At 44.4% G+C, this 19398-nt stretch overlaps 1 long non-coding RNA gene across 1 annotated transcript in view; it reads right to left on the bottom strand.

Annotated features, from left to right (window-relative positions):
• Positions 1 to 595: 595 nt before the first annotated feature.
• LOC138647120 (uncharacterized) overlaps positions 596 to 19398 on the bottom strand; it is a 41480-nt gene continuing 22677 nt past the window's right edge. Inside the window, exon 3 of the long non-coding RNA XR_011314886.1 lies at positions 596 to 1086. This is a non-coding gene — a long non-coding RNA (uncharacterized lncRNA). The remainder of the gene's footprint in view (positions 1087 to 19398) is intronic.

Raw genomic sequence — 19398 nt, 5'->3', positions numbered from 1 at the left:
AAGCCCACCGGCATCAGGGGCTTATCTACAGCATTTTGTAATGCTGTAGATAAGCCACCGATGTAACCTGAAAGATAAGAAAAACAGGTTAGATTATACTCACCCAGGGGTGGTCTCGGTGCGGTTCGGGTTCGATGGGCGTCGAGGTCCGGGTCCGGGGCCTCCCATCTAAATACAATGTTGTCCTCTTCTTTTCTTCCTGCCACGGCTCCTGCGCAGGCGTGCTTTGTCTGCTCTGTTGAGGGCAGAGCAAAGTACTGCAGTGCGCAGGCGCCGGGAAAGGTCAAAGAGGCCCGACACCTACGACTGCAGTACTTTGCTCTGCTCTCAACAGGGCAGACAAAGTACGCCTGCGCAGGAGCCATGGCAGGAAGACAAGAAGAGGACGTCATCGTATGAAGATGGGAGGCGCCGGACCGCGACACCCATCGGACCCGACCGCAGCGGGACCGCCCCTGGGTGAGTTTAATATAACCTGTTTTTCTTAACATTCAGGTTACATCGGGGGTTTATCTACAGCTTTACAGAATGGTGTAGAAAAGCTCTGATGCCGGTGGCCTTAGTTTATAGGCCAATTTTGGAGTGACAGATTCCCTTTAAAAGCTGCAGAATGATTACAACAGTATCTGTACCTCTAAGATCAAGTGTGTTATAAACAGCGGCCTGTAATCGTACAGACATGCTGAATAATATTAATGAGTTGTTTTACTGCACAGTGAATGTCATAAAAAACAAACCCAAAAAACAATGCCACAACTGTGTTTTTTTCCATTCCACCTCAGAAAGTTTTTTTTTTTTTCATTTTTAAATACATTACATTGTGCCATATATTACATTGTTCCATACAGTTTTCTTTTTCACCGATTAAATTGTGTCATCTAAAAGTACAACTTTTCCTGTTAAAAAAAAAATGAAAGTGGTTTTATTTGTACAAATAACGTATGTTGCATCAAAAGAAAGAAAATATTTTCTGCACCACATGGGACTTTCACTGATCTTCAGTATATGCAGCCAGAATAGTGACAACATCTTGTTGACATTTCCTACCCTACATGAATTGAGCACATGGCAGTTCCATCTATATATCTGAGATAATTAATATTAAGAAAAACAATCCACACATACACTTGGCCATTAGATGGTGCTGACATCTACAACCCCAATTCTAAAAAGTGGGGATGCTGGGTAAATGTAAAGAAAACAAGAATGCTATGATTTGGAAACTTCTTATACCACATGATACAAGAATTAAACAACATTCCTCACTCAAAATGCCAGCTATTGGTCTCCTCACTTCTCAGACTTTTACAGGCTAATGTAACATGAAAAGAGGATGCTACAAAATGACCTTGCCCAACCTTTGATAATGTGTTGATACCATCAATTTCTAAATTACATATTTTTTTTAAATGAAATGGAAAAATGTCTAATGTTCATTTCTAGAAGTGTTAATCTACTGTGATATATAGCTATAAGAGATTTCCAAATCATTACATTTTTGTTTTCTTTACATTTTTAAATGACCCAACTGTTTTGGAGTTAGGATTATATGAATAGCCATCTACACAGTCTGTGAAGTTTGATTTATTATTGAAAGAAGGTTTAGACTGTATGTAGCTTTTCCTGACAGTTTAGTAAAAGTAACTCTCTGTACGATACACTAAAGAATAAGTTCACCGTGGAACACTGTTCTCCAGTTTATATACATGCAGTATAGAATTAATGTAGATAATGTTGACAAGGTTTTCAGATATATAATAATACATAGAGTGGGGAAATAAGTATTTGATACACTGCTGACTTTGTAGTTTTCCAACCTACAAAGAATGGAGAGGTCTGTAATTTTTATTGTAGGTACACTTCACCAGTGAGAGACAGAATCTAAAAATAAAAACATAAAATCACATTGTATAATTTTTAAATAATTAAATTTAATTTTATTTTATTGCATTGAAATAAGTATTTGATCACCTACCAATAGCAAGAATTTTGGCTCTCACAGAAGTTAGTTTTTATTTAAAAAGCCCTCCTACTCTGCACTCATTACCTGTATTAATTGCACCTGTTTGAACTCATTACCTGTATAAAAGACAGCTGTCCACACACTCAATCAGTAACACTCCAAAAACTCCACCATGGCCAAAACCAAAGAGCTGTCTAAGAACACCAGGAACAAAAGTGTAGAACTGAAAAAGGCTGGGATGGGCTACAGGACAATAGGCAAGCAGCTTGATGAGAAGGCAACAACTGTTGGCATAATTATTAGAAACTAGAATAAATACAAGATGACTGTCAGTCTTCCTCAGTCTGAGGCTCCATGCACGATCTCGCCTCGTGGGGTATGTTTCTGAGAAAGATCAGGAATCAGCCCAGAACTACATGGGAGGACCTGGTCAATGAACTGAAAAGAACTGGGACCACAGTCTCAAACATTAACATTGGTAACACGTTACGCCTTCATGGATGAAGATCCTGCAGGGCACACAAGGCCCCCCTGCTCACTCCAGCACGTATTCAGGCCCGTTTAAAATTCACCAATGACCATTTAGATGATTCACAGGAGGCATGGGAGAAGGTCATGTGGTCATATGAGTCCAAAAAAGAACATTTTGGTATCAACTCTACTTGACGTCTTTAAAGAAAGAAGGATTAGCACAACCCCAAGAACACAGTCTCAGCCATGAAGCATGGTGGGGGAAACATCATACTTTGGTTATGCTTTTCTGCAAACGGGACAGCGTGACTGCACCGTATTGAAGGGAGAATGGATGGGGTCATGTATTGCAAGATTTTGGTCACCAACCTCCTTATCTCAGTAAGAGCACTGAAGATGGGTCATGGCTGAGTCTTCAAGCATGAAAATGACCCAAAACACACAGCCAGGGCAACTAAGAAGTAGCTTCATAAGAAGTCCAGTAGTGGCCTAGCCAATGTCCAGACCTGAATCCAATAGAAAATCTTTTGGAGGTAGCTGAAACTTAATGCCCAGCAACAGCTCATAAACCTGAAAGATCTGGAGAAGACCTGAATGGAGGAGTGGGCCAAAATCCCTGCTGCAGTGTATGCAAACTTGGTCAAGAACTACAGGAAATATCTGACCTCTGTAATTGCAAACAAAAGGTTTCTCTACCAAATATTAAGTTCTGAAAAAGAATCGAAATCGCGCTTGAGGAAAAATAACAGAACCTATACGTAATCCAAAAAGTTGTGTGACATTGTACCTGAACAAAATGATCCGAGATGGTAGAGAGAGGCACGTCAAAATCACTAGGGGGTCCACATGTAGGGTGATATGAAGGACTATAACGAAACCATATAATGATAGAAATAATGGAAATAGTTATAAAATAAAATAAAACATAGACAGTAGTGCACAGTGCCAGGTATGTGTCGGTAGGTGCGATACACGTACCTAAGGACGGATGATGTGCCTCTGAAAAATCCGCCGTAGAAATACACACTAAGAACTCAGAAAATTCCACCGTAACTGCACACACTGTAAACTTGGCCCCTGCAAGCTGCTAAAATATATACCGCTAATGATAATCCTCAAAAAATGCACGAAACTGGTTTGCATGAACGTGGGACTCACCAAAGAGCCAGGGTACTGGACACCGGGAGCAGGAGTATCTGAGGCAGCAGGAGGGAGACGGAAGTCGGCAGGACACAAGTAGAAGAGTGCTACGCAGAGCCAGAGAAAACCCCACCCGGCGGTATCTCTGGATGCGTGCAGGAGAAGGCGGGGAAACAAAGATAGCCGACAGGACTAACTGGCGTGTGGCGTTACAGCCCAAACTACGGAGCAATGCTGGGGCCAAAAAGGCATACCGATGCGTTTCAAAGGAGCAACGTCCTTCTTCATCAGGGTTGCCGGTCCCTGTTGCTCCCAGCTAATAAAGCCAGAGCCCTGTCAGTCAAAAAAGCCCGCCCATCCATCCAGTGGAATGAGTATGGAAAATAGCCTGCTGAAAATGAGCGGTTATGTGGGTGCCGAAAAAGGGGGGGAGAAAGGGAGACATAAATAAAAAAGAGAGTGTGTGACACCCTAAGATGAAAATGAGATGACATGGAATAACAACTAGGAGGAAAAGTCAAAATGCACTCCCGATATAGATACAAATACAAATACACATGATAAAACCCACAGGGGGTAAAAAGCCTAGACACGTAGATAGGGTAAAATTGAACTTAAATAGAAAATACATTAACCCCTTAAGCCCCGAGGGTGGTTTGCACGTTAATGACCGGGCCAATTTTTACAATTCTGACCACTGTCCCTTTATGAGGTTATAACTCTGGAACGCTTCAACGGATCTTGGCGATTCTGACATTGTTTTCTCGTGACATATTGTACTTCATGTTAGTGGTAACATTTATTCGATATAACTTGCGTTTATTTGTGAAAAAAACGGAAATTTGGCGAAAATTTAGATAATTTCGCAATTTTCCAACTTTAAATTTTTATGCCCTTAAATCACAGAGATATGTCACGCAAAATACTTAATAAGTAACATTTCCCACATGTCTACTTTACATCAGCACAATTTTGGAACCAAAATTTTTTTTGTTAGGGAGTTATAAGGGTTAAAAGTTGACCAGCAATTTCTCATTTTTACACCATCATTTTTTTTTAGGGACCACATCTCATTTGAAGTCATTTTGAGGGGTCTATATGATAGAAAATACCCAAGTGTGACACCATTCTAAAAACTGCACCCCTCAAGGTGCTCAAAACCACATTCAAAAAGTTTATTAACCCTTCAGGGGTTTCACAGGAATTTTTGGAATGTTTAAATAAAAATGAATATTTAACTTTTTTTCACACAAAATTTATTTCAGCTCCAATTTGTTTTATTTTACCAAGGGTAACAGGATAAAATGGATGCCAAACGTTGTTGTACAATCTGTCCTGAGTAGGCTGATACCCCATATGTGGGGGTAAACCACTGTTTGGGCGCATGGCAGAGCTCGGAAGGAAAGGAGCGCCATTTGACTTTTCAATGCAAAATTGACAGGAATTGAGATGGGACGCCATGTTGCGTTTGGAGAGCCCCTCATGTGCCTAAACATTGAAACCCCCCACAAGTGACACCATTTTGGAAAGTAGACACCCTAAGGAACTTATCTAGATGTGTGGTGACCACTTTGACCCACCAATTGCTTCACAGAAGTTTATAATGCAGAGCGGTAAAAATAAAAAATCATATTTTTTCACAAAAATGATATTTTCGCCCCCAATTTTTTATTTTCCCAAGAGTAAGAGAAGAAATTGGACCTCAAAAATTGTTGTCCAATTTGTCCTGAGTACGCTGATACCCCATATATGGGTGTAAACCATTGTTTGGGCGTATGGCAGAGCTCGGAAGGGAAGGAGCGCCATTTTACTTTTCAATGCAAAATTGACTGGAATTGAGATGGGATGCCATTTTGCGTTTGGAGAGCCCCTGATGTGCCTAAACATTGAAATCCCCACAAGTGACACCATTTTGGAAAGTAGACCCCTTAAGGAACTTATCTAGATGTGTGGTGAGCACTTTGACCCAACAAGTGCTTCACAGAAGTTTATAATGCAGAGCCGTAAAAATAAAAAATCATATTTTTTCACAAAAATGATTTTTCGCCACCAATTTTTTATTTTCCCAAGGGTAAGAGAAGAAATTAGACCACAAAAGTTGTTGTGCAATTTGTCCTGAGTGCGACGATACCCCATATGTGGGGGTAAACCACTGTTTGGGCGCATGGCAGAGCTCGGAAGGAAAGGAGCGCCATTTGACTTTTCAATGCAAAATTGACTGGAATTGAGATGGGACGCCATGTTGCGTTTGGAGAGCCCCTGATGTGCCTAAACATTTGAACCCCTCACAAGTGACACCATTTTGAAAAGTAGACCCCTTAAGGAACTTATCTAGATGTGTGGTGAGCACTTTGACCCAACAAGTGCTTCACAGAAGTTTATAATGCAGAGCCGTAAAAATAAAAAATCTTATTTTTTCACAAAAATGATCTTTTCGCCCCCAATTTTTTATTTTCCCAAGGGTAAGAGAAGAAATTAGACCACAAAATTTGTTGTGCAATTTGTCCTGAGTGTGACGATACCCCATATGTGGGGGTAAACCACTTTTTGGGTGCATAGCAGAGCTCGGAAGGGAAGGAGCGCCATTTGACTTTTCAATGCAAAATTGACTGGAATTAAGATGGGACGCCATGTTGGTTTGGAGAGCCCCTGATGTGCCTAAACATTAAAACCCCCCACAAGTGACACCATTTTAGAAACTAGACCCCCTAAGGAACTTATCTAGATGTGTTTTGAGAGCTTTGAACCCCCAAGTGTTTCACTACAGTTTATAACGCAGAGCCGTTAAAATAATTTTTTTTTTTTTTCGCAAAAATTATTTTTTAGCCCCCAGTTTTGTATTTTCACAAGGGTAACAGAATAAATTGGACCCCAAAAGTTGTTGTCCAATTTGTCCTGAGTACGCTGATATCCCATATGTGGGGGGGAACCACTGTTTGGGCGCATGGCAGAGCTCGGAAGGGAAGGAGCGCCATTTGGAATGCAGACTTAGATGGATTGGTCTGCAGGAGTCACGTTGCATTTGCAGAGCCCCTGATGTACCCAAACAGTACAAACCCCCCACAAGTGACCCCATATTAGAAACTAGACCTCCCAAGGAACTTATCTAGATGTGTTGTGAGAACTTTGAACCCCTAAGTGTTTCACTACAGTTTATAACGCAGAGCCGTGAAAATAAAAATTCTTTTTTTTTTTCACAAAAATGATTTTTTAGCCCCCAGCTTTGTATTTTTACAAGGGTAACAGAATAAATTGGACCCCAAAAGTTGTTGTTCAATTTGTCCTGAGTACGCTGATACCGCATATGTGGGGGGAACCACTGTTTGGGCGCATGGCAGAGCTCGGAAGGGAAGGAGCGCCATTTGGAATGCAGACTTAGATGGATTGGTCTGCAGGCATCACGTTGCATTTGCAGAGCCCCTGATGTACCCAAACAGTAGAAACCACCCACAAGTGACCTCATATTGGAAACTAGACCTCCCACGGAACTTATCTAGATGTGTTGTGAAAACTTTGAACCCCCAAGTATTTCACTACAGTTTACAACGCAGAGCCGTGAAAATAAAAACCTTTTTTTTCCCACAAAAATGATTTTTAGCCCCCCAAATTTTTATTTTCCCAAGGATAACAAGAGAACTTGGACCCAAAAAGTTGTTGTCCAATTTGTCTCGAGTACGATGATACCCCATATGTTGGGGTAAACCCCTGTTTGGGCGCACGGGAGAGCTCGGAAGTGAAGGAGCACTGTTTTACTTTTTCAATGCAGAATTGGCTGGAATTGAGATCGGACGCCATGTCGCGTTTGGAGAGCCCCTGATGTGCCTAAACAGAGGAAACCCCCCAATTATAAATGAAACCCTAATCCAAACGCACCCCTAACCCTAATCCCAACTGTAACCCTAACCACACCTCTAACCCAGACACACCCCTAACCCTAATCCCAACTGTAACCCTAACCACACACCTAACCCTGACACACCCCTAATTCTAATCCCAACCCTAATCCCAACCGTAAATGTAATCCAAACCCTAACCCTAGCCCTAACCCTAATGGGAAAATGGAAATAAATACATTTTTTTTTAATTTTATTATTTTTCCCTAAGGCTAGGTTCACATTGCGTTAGGGAAATCCGTTTAGCGCTAGCGGATTGCGCTAACGCAATGTCTTTTTAGGTGTCGTGTTTAGTGGTCGCGTTAACGTCCCCGCTCTGGAAGATCGGGGATCGGACCTCGGGCGCGCCGCGGACGCTGCAAGCAGCGTCTGAGGCGCGCCACAAAAGAATGGCACCTTGCTAGCGCGAGCCGAAAATGGCACGCTCTAGCGATGCGCTACACCCGAAAATCACATTGCTGTCAATGGTTGTGCTAACGGACCCGTTGCACGGCGTTCATTGTGACATTTTCGCCGTGCAACGCTGTCCGTTAGCGTTAACCCATTAACGCAATGTGAACCTAGCCTAACTAAGGGGGTGATGAAGGGGGGTTTGATTTACTTTTATAGCGTTTTTTATATCGGATTTTTATGATTGGCAGCCGTCACACACTAAAAGACGCTTTTTATAGCAAAAAAGTTTTTGCGTCTCCACATTTTGAGACCTATAATTTTTCCATATTTGGGTCCACAGAGTCATGTGAGGTCTTGTTTTTTGCGGGACGAGTTGACGTTTTTATCGGTTACATTTTCGGACACGTGACAGTTTTTGATCGCTTTTTATTCCGATTTTTTGTGAGGCAGAATGACCAAAAACCAGCTATTTATGAATTTCTTTTGGGGGAGGCGTTTATACCGTTCCGTGTTTGGTAAAATTGATGAAGCAGTTTTATTCTTCGGGTCAGTACGATTACAGCGATACCTCATTTATATCATTTTTTTATGTTTTGGTGCTTTTATACGATAAAAGCTATTTTATAGAAAAAATAATTATTTTGGCATCGCTTTATTCTGAGGACTATAACTTTTTTATTTTTTTGGTTATGATGCTATATGGCAGCTTGTTTTTTGCGGGACAAGATGACGCTTTCAGAGTTACCATGGTTATTTATATCCGTCTTTTTGATCGCGTGTTATTCCACTTTTTGTTCAGCGTTATGATAATAAAGCGTTGTTTTTTGGCTCGTTTTTTTTTTTTTTTTCTTACGGTGTTCACTGAAGGGGTTAACTAGTGGGCCAGTTTTATAGGTCGGGTCGTTACGGACGCGGCGATACTAAATATGTGTACTTTTATTGTTTTTTTGTTTTTTTTTAGGTAAAGAAATGTATTTATGGGAATAATATTTTTTTTTTCTGCTTTATTTAGGAATTTTTTTTTTTTTTTTTTTTTTTTTACAAGTGTGGAAATTTTTTTTTTCACTTTTTCACTTTGTCCCAGGGGGGGACATCACAGATCACCGATCTGACAGTGTGCACAGCACTCTGTTAGATCGGTGATCTGACATACAGCCGGGCAGGATTAGAGCTGCAGCTGCAGCCTGATCCTGACCCGGAAGTGCTCCCTGCAGGACCCGGATGCAGCCCGGCGGCCATTTTGGATCCGGGGACTGCAGGGAGAAGACGCTCGGTACACGGTGAGTACATCACCGTGTACCGATTGTCTCAGGGAAGCACGCAGGGAGCCCCCTCCCTGCGCGATGCTTCCCTGCACCGCCGGCACACCGCGATCATCTTTGATCGCGGTGTGCCGGGGGTTAATGTGCCGGGAGCGGTCCGTGACCGCTCCTGGCACATAGTGCCGGATGTCAGCTGCGATAGGCAGCTGACACCCGGCCGCGATCGGCCGCGCTCCCCCCGTGAGCGCGGCCGATCGCATATGACGTACTATCCCGTCCCTGGGAATTAAGTCCCAGGTCACCTGGACGGGATAGTACGTCATATGGGATTAAGGGGTTAAAAATATGAAAAATCTAAAATAGAAATCAGGCTACAAATACATATTCGGACTTATAAAAAATAATGATGATATCATTAGGACCACGTGGGGACAGATATCAGGAAAAGAAAAACAAAAGAAAAAATGAAAATAAAAATAAAATCGTTAGAAGGCATAAGTTATTTCGTATAAATATAATTATATGTATGTAAAAATCTAAATAAAAACTATGTAAAAAACCATATGAAATCCGTGTACGGATATGGTACTAGGTGCAAAACTCCCCAAAAAAGGGGGGGGGGGGAGAAAGGAAAGGGAAGGGGGGTTTGGGGGAGAGGAAGCGAAAACCCAGGACGCTGGGGCTAGAATATCCCCCTAAAACGCATATAGTTCTAACCCATGATTAAGTCCCTTAGGTGCAAGGCAATCTAAAGAGAAGATCCAATGGCACTCTGTCCTAGACATAATTTGTATAAGATTGCCACCCCGTATATTCTGTTGAACTTTGTGAATCCCACAAAAGCGGACACCCTTAATAGATCTATTGTGTTTTTCACTAAAATGCTGTGAAAGGGGATGGCCCGCAAAGCCTTTCTGAATATTAGTCAGATGTTCCTTCAGCCGTACCATAAGGGGCCTCTTTGTGCGGCCTACGTAAAGTTTTTTGCACGGACATTCGATAATATATATCACCTTACTAGTAAAACATGGAGAAGCAACCTGGAGAACACCTTGGAGCGGCAGACACCGTCTCTACAACCCAGACCCAACTTGTAGGCCTAATGCAGTGATGTTTCAACAACTACTTAACGAGAGCTAGAAGATCGAAGCTATGGAGAGGCAACCTGGAGAACACCTTGGAGCGGCAGACTCCGTCTCTACAACACAGACCCAACTTGTAGGCCTAATGCAGTGTTGTTTCAACAACTACTTAACGAGAGCTAGAAGATAGAAACTATGGAGAGGCAACCTGGAGAACACCTTGGAGCGGAAGACACCGTCTCTACAACCCAGACCCAACTTGTAGGCCTAATGCAGTGTTGTTTCAACAACTACTTAACGAGAGCTAGAAGATAGAAGCTATGGAGAGGCAACCTGGAGAACACCTTGGAGCGGCATACACCGTTAGTAGGCCCTATCGAAGTAGTAGCCCCAATGCAGTTTTCAAATTCCTATAGGCTGAAAACCAGACTATTGACGCTCAGCTTTTTTCAGAGGAGGACAGCTGTATTGAGTAGCGCAGACAGACACAGGTAGTAGGCCTTAAACAAAACATTTGGCTTAATGCAGTTTAAAAAAGGTTACAGGGGTACACAGGCAGCATTTCTCTGGTCAGTGGAGGACAATTTCAATTATGGACCGCAGATAGACTTAGTACGCCTACAATTAAAAAAAGGATGCTCTATGCAATTTAAAATAGGTTCCAAGGGTACACGGACAGCATTGGTATGGTCAGCGGAGGACTATTGGAAGGAGGGACCGCAGACAGGCTTAGTAGGCCTAACATAACAAAAGTAGGCTGTAGGCACTTTAAAATAGCTTCCAGGGGTACACGGGTAGCAGTGGTGTGGTCAGTGGAGGACTATTGGAAGGAGGGACCGCAGACAGGCTTAGTGGGCCTAACATAACAAAAGTAGACTGTAGGCGCTTTAAAATAGGTTCCAGGGGTACACGGGCAGCATTGGTCTGGTCAGTGGAGGACTATTGGAAGGAGGGACTGCAGACAGGCTTAGTAGGCCTAACATAACAAAAGTAGGCTGTAGGCACTTTAAAATAGGTTCCAGGGGTACACGGGCAGCAGTGGTCTGGTCAGTGGAGGACTATTGGAAGGAGGGACCGCAGACAGGCTTAGTAGGCCTAACATAACAAAAGTTGGCTGTAGGCACTTTAAAATAGCTTCCAGGGGAACACGGGCAGCAGTGGTGTGGTCAGTGGAGGACTATTGGAAGGAGGGACCACAGACAGGCTTAGTAGGCCTAACATAACAAAAGTAGTAGGCTCTATGCACTTGGAAATATCTTGCAGGGGTACACAGGCAGCATTGGTGTTGTCGGCGGAGGCCGATTGTAATGAGTGTCTGACAGTTAATACTCCCAAAAAATAAATAGATGTTAATGTCTCGCAATACAACAAAACCAAAAAACAAAAGGGTGGCATACTTAGGTACAGGGGTGGGCTCCTCTGCTGAGTTTCAGACCTAGTAATTTGGCGCAAAGTATTTACTGGTGTAAATATAGGACACTGCCCCTGACTATTTTAAGTAGCATCATACATGTCAACACATTTGTATTGTCAGTGCCAGGCATTGAAGGATGTCAGCGCATAGACTAAACATTGGTGGAGCTGTGAGAGATAATTTTGCAAATCGTAGAGCACTGTTTCAGCTTGGGGGGAGAGGGAACTGTCTTGTGGCCGGCGGTACAGGCCCAGGGCCCCTCATGTTACAACGGTGTGTCTGACGTTGGTTGCGTGCCACCACCGCCAGAGACACTTTATTGTACTGAGGGACCCAGTGGCAGTGCCGTCGACCAAAAGCGTGCACACTGTTGTGAAAGGTAATTCAGTACCACAATGGACATAGAGGTCAGAACACATACAGTGACCTGACAATAACCCAAAAACATAGAACGGGCTCTGAGACGTGGGAACTCTGCTGACCGCAATCCCTAATCTTCTCCAGCCACACTAGAGGCAGCCGTGGATTGCGCCTAACGCTACCTATGCAACTCGGCACAGCCTGAGAAACTAGCTAACCTGAAGATAGAAAATAAGCCTACCTTGCCTCAGAGAAATACCCCAAAGGAAAAGGCAGCCCCCACATATAATGACTGTGAGTTAAGATGAAAAGACAAACGTAGAGATGAAATAGATTTAGCAAAGTGAGGCCCGACTTTCTGAACAGAGCGAGGATAGGAAAGGTAACTTTGCAGTCAACACAAAACCCTACAAAAACCACGCAAAGGGGGCAAAAAGACCCTCCGTACCGAACTAACGGCACGGAGGTACACCCTCTGCGTCCCAGAGCTACCAGCAAGTAGGAAAAAACAAATAGACAAGCTGGACAGAAAAAACAGCAAACAAAATAGCAAAGCAGAACTTAGCTATGCAGAGCAGCAGGCCACAGGAACGATCCAGGAGGAAACAGGTCCAATACTAGAACATTGACTGGAGGCCAGGATCAAAGCACTAGGTGGAGTTAAATAGAGCAGCACCTAACGACTTCACCACATCACCTGGGAAGGAAACTCAGAAGCCGCAGTACCACTTTCCTCCACCAGCGGAAGCTCACAGAGAGAATCAGCCGAAGTACCACTTGTGACCACAGGAGGGAGCTCTGCCACAGAATTCACAACAGTACCCCCCCCCTTGAGGAGGGGTCACCGAACCCTCACCAGAGCCCCCAGGACGACCAGGATGAGCCATATGAAAGGCACGAACAAGATTGGGAGCATGGACATCAGAGGCAAAGACCCAGGAATTATCTTCCTGAGCATAACCCTTCCACTTAACCAAATACTGGAGTTTCCGTCTTGAAACACGAGAATCCAAAATCTTCTCCACAATATACTCCAACTCCCCCTCCACCAAAACCGGGGCAGGAGGATCAACAGATGGAACCATAGGTGCCACGTATCTCCGCAACAATGACCTATGGAATACGTTATGTATGGAAAAAGAATCTGGAAGGGTCAGACGAAAAGACACAGGATTAAGAACCTCAGAAATCCTATACGGACCAATGAAACGAGGTTTAAACTTAGGAGAGGAAACCTTCATAGGAATATGACGAGAAGATAACCAAACCAAATCCTCAACACGAAGTCGGGGACCCACACAGCGTCTGCGATTAGCGAAACATTGAGCCTTCTCCTGGGACAAGGTCAAATTGTCCACTACATGAGTCCAAATGTGCTGCAACCTGTCCACCACAGTATCCACACCAGGACAGTCCGAAGACTCAACCTGCCCTGAAGAGAAACGAGGATGGAACCCAGAGTTGCAGAAAAACGGCGAAACCAAGGTAGCCGAGCTGGCCCGATTATTAAGGGCGAACTCAGCCAAAGGCAAAAAGGACACCCAGTCATCCTGATCAGCAGAAACAAAGCATCTCAGATATGTTTCCAAGGTCTGATTGGTTCGTTCGGTCTGGCCATTAGTCTGAGGATGGAAAGCCGAGGAAAAAGACAAGTCAATGCCCATCCTACCACAAAAGGCTCGCCAAAACCTCGAAACAAACTGGGAACCTCTGTCAGAAACGATATTCTCTGGAATGCCATGTAAACGAACCACATGCTGGAAGAACAATGGCACCAAATCAGAGGAGGAAGGTAATTTAGACAAGGGTACCAAATGGACCATCTTAGAGAAGCGATCACAGACCACCCAAATGACTGACATCTTTTGAGAGACGGGAAGATCTGAAATAAAATCCATAGAGATATGTGTCCAAGGCCTCTTCGGGACCGGCAAGGGCAAAAGCAACCCACTGGCACGAGAACAGCAGGGCTTAGCCCGAGCACAAATCCCACAGGACTGCACAAAAGAACGCACATCCCGCGACAGAGACGGCCACCAAAAGGATCTAGCCACTAACTCTCTGGTACCAAAGATTCCAGGATGACCAGCCAACACCGAACAATGAACCTCAGAGATAACTTTATTCGTCCACCTATCAGGGACAAACATTTTCTCCGCTGGGCAACGATCAGGTTTATTAGTCTGAAATTTTTGCAGCACCCGCCGCAAATCAGGGGAGATGGCAGACACAATTACTCCCTCTTTGAGGATACCCGCCGGCTCAGATAAACCCGGAGAGTCGGGCACAAAACTCCTAGACAGAGCATCCGCCTTCACATTTTTAGAGCCCGGAAGGTACGAAATCACAAAGTCAAAACGGGTAAAAAACAGCGACCAAGGAGCCTGTCTAGGATTCAACCGCTTGGCAGACTCGAGATAAGTCAAGTTCTTATGATCAGTCAAGACCACCACGCGATGCTTAGCTCCTTCAAGCCAATGACGCCACTCCTCGAATGCCCACATCATGGCCAGCAACTCTCGATTGCCCACATCATAATTTCGCTCAGCAGGCGAAAACTTCCTGGAAAAGAAGGCGCATGGTTTCATCACCGAGCAATCAGAACTTCTCTGCGACAAAACAGCCCCTGCTCCAATCTCAGAATCATCAACCTCGACCTGGAACGGAAGCAAAACATCTGGTTGACACAACACAGGGGCAGAAGAAAAACGACGCTTCAACTCTTGAAAAGCTTCCACAGCAGCAGAAGACCAATTGACCACATCAGCACCCTTCTTGGTCAAATCGGTCAATGGTTTAGCAATGCTAGAAAAATTGCAGATGAAGCGACGATAAAAATTAGCAAAGCCCAGGAACTTTTGCAGACTTTTCAGAGATGTCGGCTGAGTCCAATCATGGATGGCTTGGACCTTAACAGGGTCCATCTCGAAAGTAGAAGGGGAAAAGATGAACCCCCAAAATGAAACCTTCTGAACACCAAAGAGACACTTTGATCCCTTCACAAACAAAGAATTAGCACGCAGGACCTGAAACACCGTTCTGACCTGCTTCACATGAGACTCACAATCATCCGAGAAGATCAAAATGTCATCCAAGTACACAATCAGGAATTTATCCAGGTACTCTCGGAAGATGTCATGCATAAAGGACTGAAACACTGATGGAGCATTGGCAAGTCTGAATGGCATTACTAGATACTCAAAATGGCCCTCGGGCGTATTAAATGCAGTTTTCCATTCATCGCCTCACTTAATACGCACAAGATTATACGCACCACGAAGATCTATCTTGGTGAACAAACTAGCCCCCTTAATCCGAGCAAACAAATCAGATAACAACGGCAAGGGGCACTGAAATTTAACCGTGATCATATTTAGAAGGCGGTAATCTATACAAGGTCTCAGTGAACCATCCTTCTTGGCTACAAAAAAGAACCCTGCTCCTAATGGCGACGATGACGGGCGAATATGCCCCTTCTCCAAGGACTCCTTCACATAACTCCGCATAGCGGCGTGCTCAGGCACAGATAAATTAAACAGTCGACCTTTTGGGAATTTACTACCAGGAATTAAATCGATAGCACAATCACAATCCCTATGCGGAGGTAAGGTATCGGACTTGGGCTCATCAAATACATCCCGGTAATCAGACAAGAACTCTGGAACCTCAGAAGGGGTGGATGACGAAATAGTCAGAAATGGGACATCACCATGTACCCCCTGACAACCCCAGCTGGACACAGACATGGATTTCCAATCTAATACTGGATTATGGACTTGTAGCCATGGCAACCCCAACACGACCACATCATGCAGATTATGCAACACCAGAAAGCGAATAACCTCCTGATGGGCAGGAGCCATGCACATGGTCAGCTGGGTCCAGTACTGAGGCTTATTCTTGGCCAAAGGCGTAGCATCAATTCCTCTCAATGGAATAGGACACTGCAAGGGCTCAAAGAAAAACCCACAACGCCTAGCATACTCCAAGTCCATCAAATTCAGGGCAGCACCTGAATCCACAAATGCCATGACAGAATACGATGACAAAGAGCAGATCAAGGTAACGGACAGAAGAAATTTTGACTGTACCGTACCAATGGTGGCAGACCTAGCGAACCGCTTATTGCGCTTAGGACAATCAGAGATAGCATGAGTGGAATCACCACAGTAGAAATACAGCCCATTCAGACGTCTGTGTTCTTCCCGTTCAACTCTTGTCAAAGTCCTATCGCACTGCATAGGCTCAGGTTTATGCTCAGATAATACCGCCAAATGGTGCACAGATTTACGCTCACGCAAGCGTCGACCGGTCTGAATGGCCAAAGACATAGACTCATTCAGACCAGCAGGCATAGGAAATCCCACCATGACATCCTTAAGGGCTTCAGAGAGACCTTTTCTGAAAATAGCTGCGAGCGCACCTTCATTCCATTGAGTGAGTACGGACCACTTCCTAAATTTCTGACAATATACCTATCTCATCCTGACCCTGACATAGAGCCAGCAAATTTTTCTCTGCCTGATCCACTGAATTAGGTTCATCGTACAGCAATCCGAGCGCCAGGAAAAACGCATCGATATTACTTAATGCAGGATCTCCTGACGCAAGAGAAAATGCCCAGTCCTGAGGGTCGCCACGTAAAAAAGAAATAATGATCCTAACTTGTTGAACTGGGTCACTAGAGGAGCGAGGTTTCAAAGCCAGAAATAGTTTACAATTATTTTTGAAACTCAGAAATTTAGTTCTATCTCCAAAAAACAAATCAGGATTAGGAATTCTCGGTTCTAACATAGAATTCTGAACCACAAAGTCTTGAATATTTTGTACTCTTGCCGTGAGCTGATCCACACATGAAGACAGACCTTTAATGTCCATCGCTACACCTGTGTCCTGAACCACCCAAATGTCTAGGGGAAAAAAAAAGGCAAAACACAGTGCAGAGAAAAAAAAATGGTCTCAGAACTTCTTTTTTCCCTTTATTGAGAATCATTAGTACTTTTGGCTTCCTGTACTGTTATGATTAGGTAATTCAGTACCACAATGGACATAGAAGTCAGAGCACAAACAGTGACCTGACAATAACCCAAAAACATAGAACGAGCTCTGAGACGTGGGAACTCTGCTGACCGCAATCCCTAATCCTCTCCAACCACACTAGAGGCAGCCGTGGATTGCGCCTAACACTACCTATGCAACTCGGCACAGCCTGAGAAACTAGCTAACCTGAAGATAGAAAATAAGCCTACCTTGCCTCAGAGAAATACCCCAAAGGAAAAGGCAGCCCCCACATATAATGACTGTGAGTTAAGATGAAAAGACAAACGTAGAGATGAAATAGATTTAGCAAAGTGAGGCCCGACTTTCTGAACAGAGCGAGGATAGGAAAGGTAACTTTGCGGTCAACACAAAACCCTACAAAAACCACGCAAAGGGGGCAAAAAGACCCTCTGTACCGAACTAACGGCACGGAGGTACACCCTCTGCGTCCCAGAGCTACCAGCAAGCAGGAAAAAACAAATAGACAAGCTGGACAGAAAAAACAGCAAACAAAATAGCAAAGCAGAACTTAGCTATGCAGAGCAGCAGGCCACAGGAACGATCCAGGAGGAAACAGGTCCAATACTAGAACATTGACTGGAGGCCAGGATCAAAGCACGAGGTGGAGTTAAATAGAGCAGCACCTAACGACTTCACCACATCACCTGAGGAAGGAAACTCAGAAGCCGCAGTACCACTCTCCTCCACCAACGGAAGCTCACAGAGAGAATCAGCCGAAGTACCACTTGTGACCACAGGAGGGAGCTCTGCCACAGAATTCACAACAGCACACCCACCTCTTCAGACAAACGGTACTCTCACGGGTGCTTGCGCCAAGTGGCGAGACCACGGCCCCGTGGGGGGAGTTTGGCCATTTAGGGAGGTGTAAACATGTTGTATGCTGGACAAACAGCTGCTGCAAATTACGAGATTGGAAAACTCAGTCAGAGCAGTACTGAAGCAAGACCTTTTCATTGGAAAGCTAGGTGTCAGCCGGGAAAGGTGGGGCAAAATAATTCGAAATCCAGTAGTGGTTCATTTTAATGAAGGTTAGATCATCAACATTTTGGGTAGCCAGATGAGTCCTTTTTTCGGTTAATATTGAACCAGCAGCACTGAATACTCTTTCTGATAGCACACTAGCTGCTGGGCAAGCAAGCTCCTGCAATGCATATTCTGCCAATTCTGGCCAGGTGTCTAATTTGGATGCCCAGTAATCAAATGGGAATGACGGTTGAGGGAGATCAATAAGGGATGAAAAATAGTTAGCAACCATACTGGACAAATGTTGTCTCCTGTCACTTTGAATTGATGCTGCAGTACCTGTCCTGTCTGCGGTCATAGCAAAATCACTCCACAACCTGGTCAGAAAACCCCTCTGTCCAACGCCACTTCTGATTTGTGCACCTCTAACACCTCTGGTCTGCTGCCCCCTGCAGCTCGTGTGAGAACGATCACCGGCGCTGTGTGCTGGGAATGCCTGAATCAAACGGTCAACAAGAGTTGATTGGTTGCTAATATTTGTTCCAAGTTCTCATGTGGCATAATATTTTGCAATTTGCCTTTATAGCGAGGATCAAGGAGGCAGGCCAACCAGTAATCGTCATCGGTCATCATTTTAATAATGCGTGTGTCCCTTTTGAGGATACGTAAGGCATAATCCGCCATATGGGCCAAATTTCCAGTTGTCAAATCTGCGGTTGTGCTGGGTTTAGGGGCAGTTTCAGGCAAATCTACGTCACTTGTGTCCCTCAAAAAACCAGAACCCGGCCTTGCCACGCCACCAATTTCCAGTGGCCCCGGAGAAGCTTCCTCATTAAAAAAATACTCATCCCCATCATCCTCCTCGTCCTCCTCCTCCTGTTCGCCCGCTACCTCATCCTGTACACTGCCCTGACCAGACAATGGCTGACTGTCATCAAGGCTTTCCTCTTCCTCTGCTGCAGACGCCTGCTCCTTTATGTGCGTCAAACTTTGCATCAGCAGACGCATTAGGGGGATGCTCATGCTTATTATGGCGTTGTCTGCACTTACCAGCCGTGTGCTTTCCTCAAAACACTGAAAGACTTGACACATGTCTTGTACCTTCGACCACTGCACACCTGACAACTCCATGTCTGCCATCCTACTGCCTGCCCGTGTATGTGTATCCTCCCACAAATACATAACAGCCCGCCTCTGTTCGTACAGTATCTGAAGCATGTGCAGTGTGGAGTTCCACCTTGTTGCAACGTCGATGATTAGGCGATGCTGGGGAAGGTTCAAAGACCGCTGATAGGTCTGCATACGGCTGGAGTGTACGGGCGAACGGCGGATATGCGAGCAAAGTCCACGCACTTTGAGGAGCAGGTCGGATAACTCCGGATAACTTTTCAGGAAG

This window comes from Ranitomeya imitator, chromosome 8 (genome assembly GCF_032444005.1).
Source record: "Ranitomeya imitator isolate aRanImi1 chromosome 8, aRanImi1.pri, whole genome shotgun sequence".
NCBI classification, from domain to species: Eukaryota; Metazoa; Chordata; class Amphibia; order Anura; family Dendrobatidae; genus Ranitomeya; species Ranitomeya imitator.
Note: the sequence above shows the minus strand (reverse complement) of the source record. Positions and strands in the feature narration are given on the sequence as shown.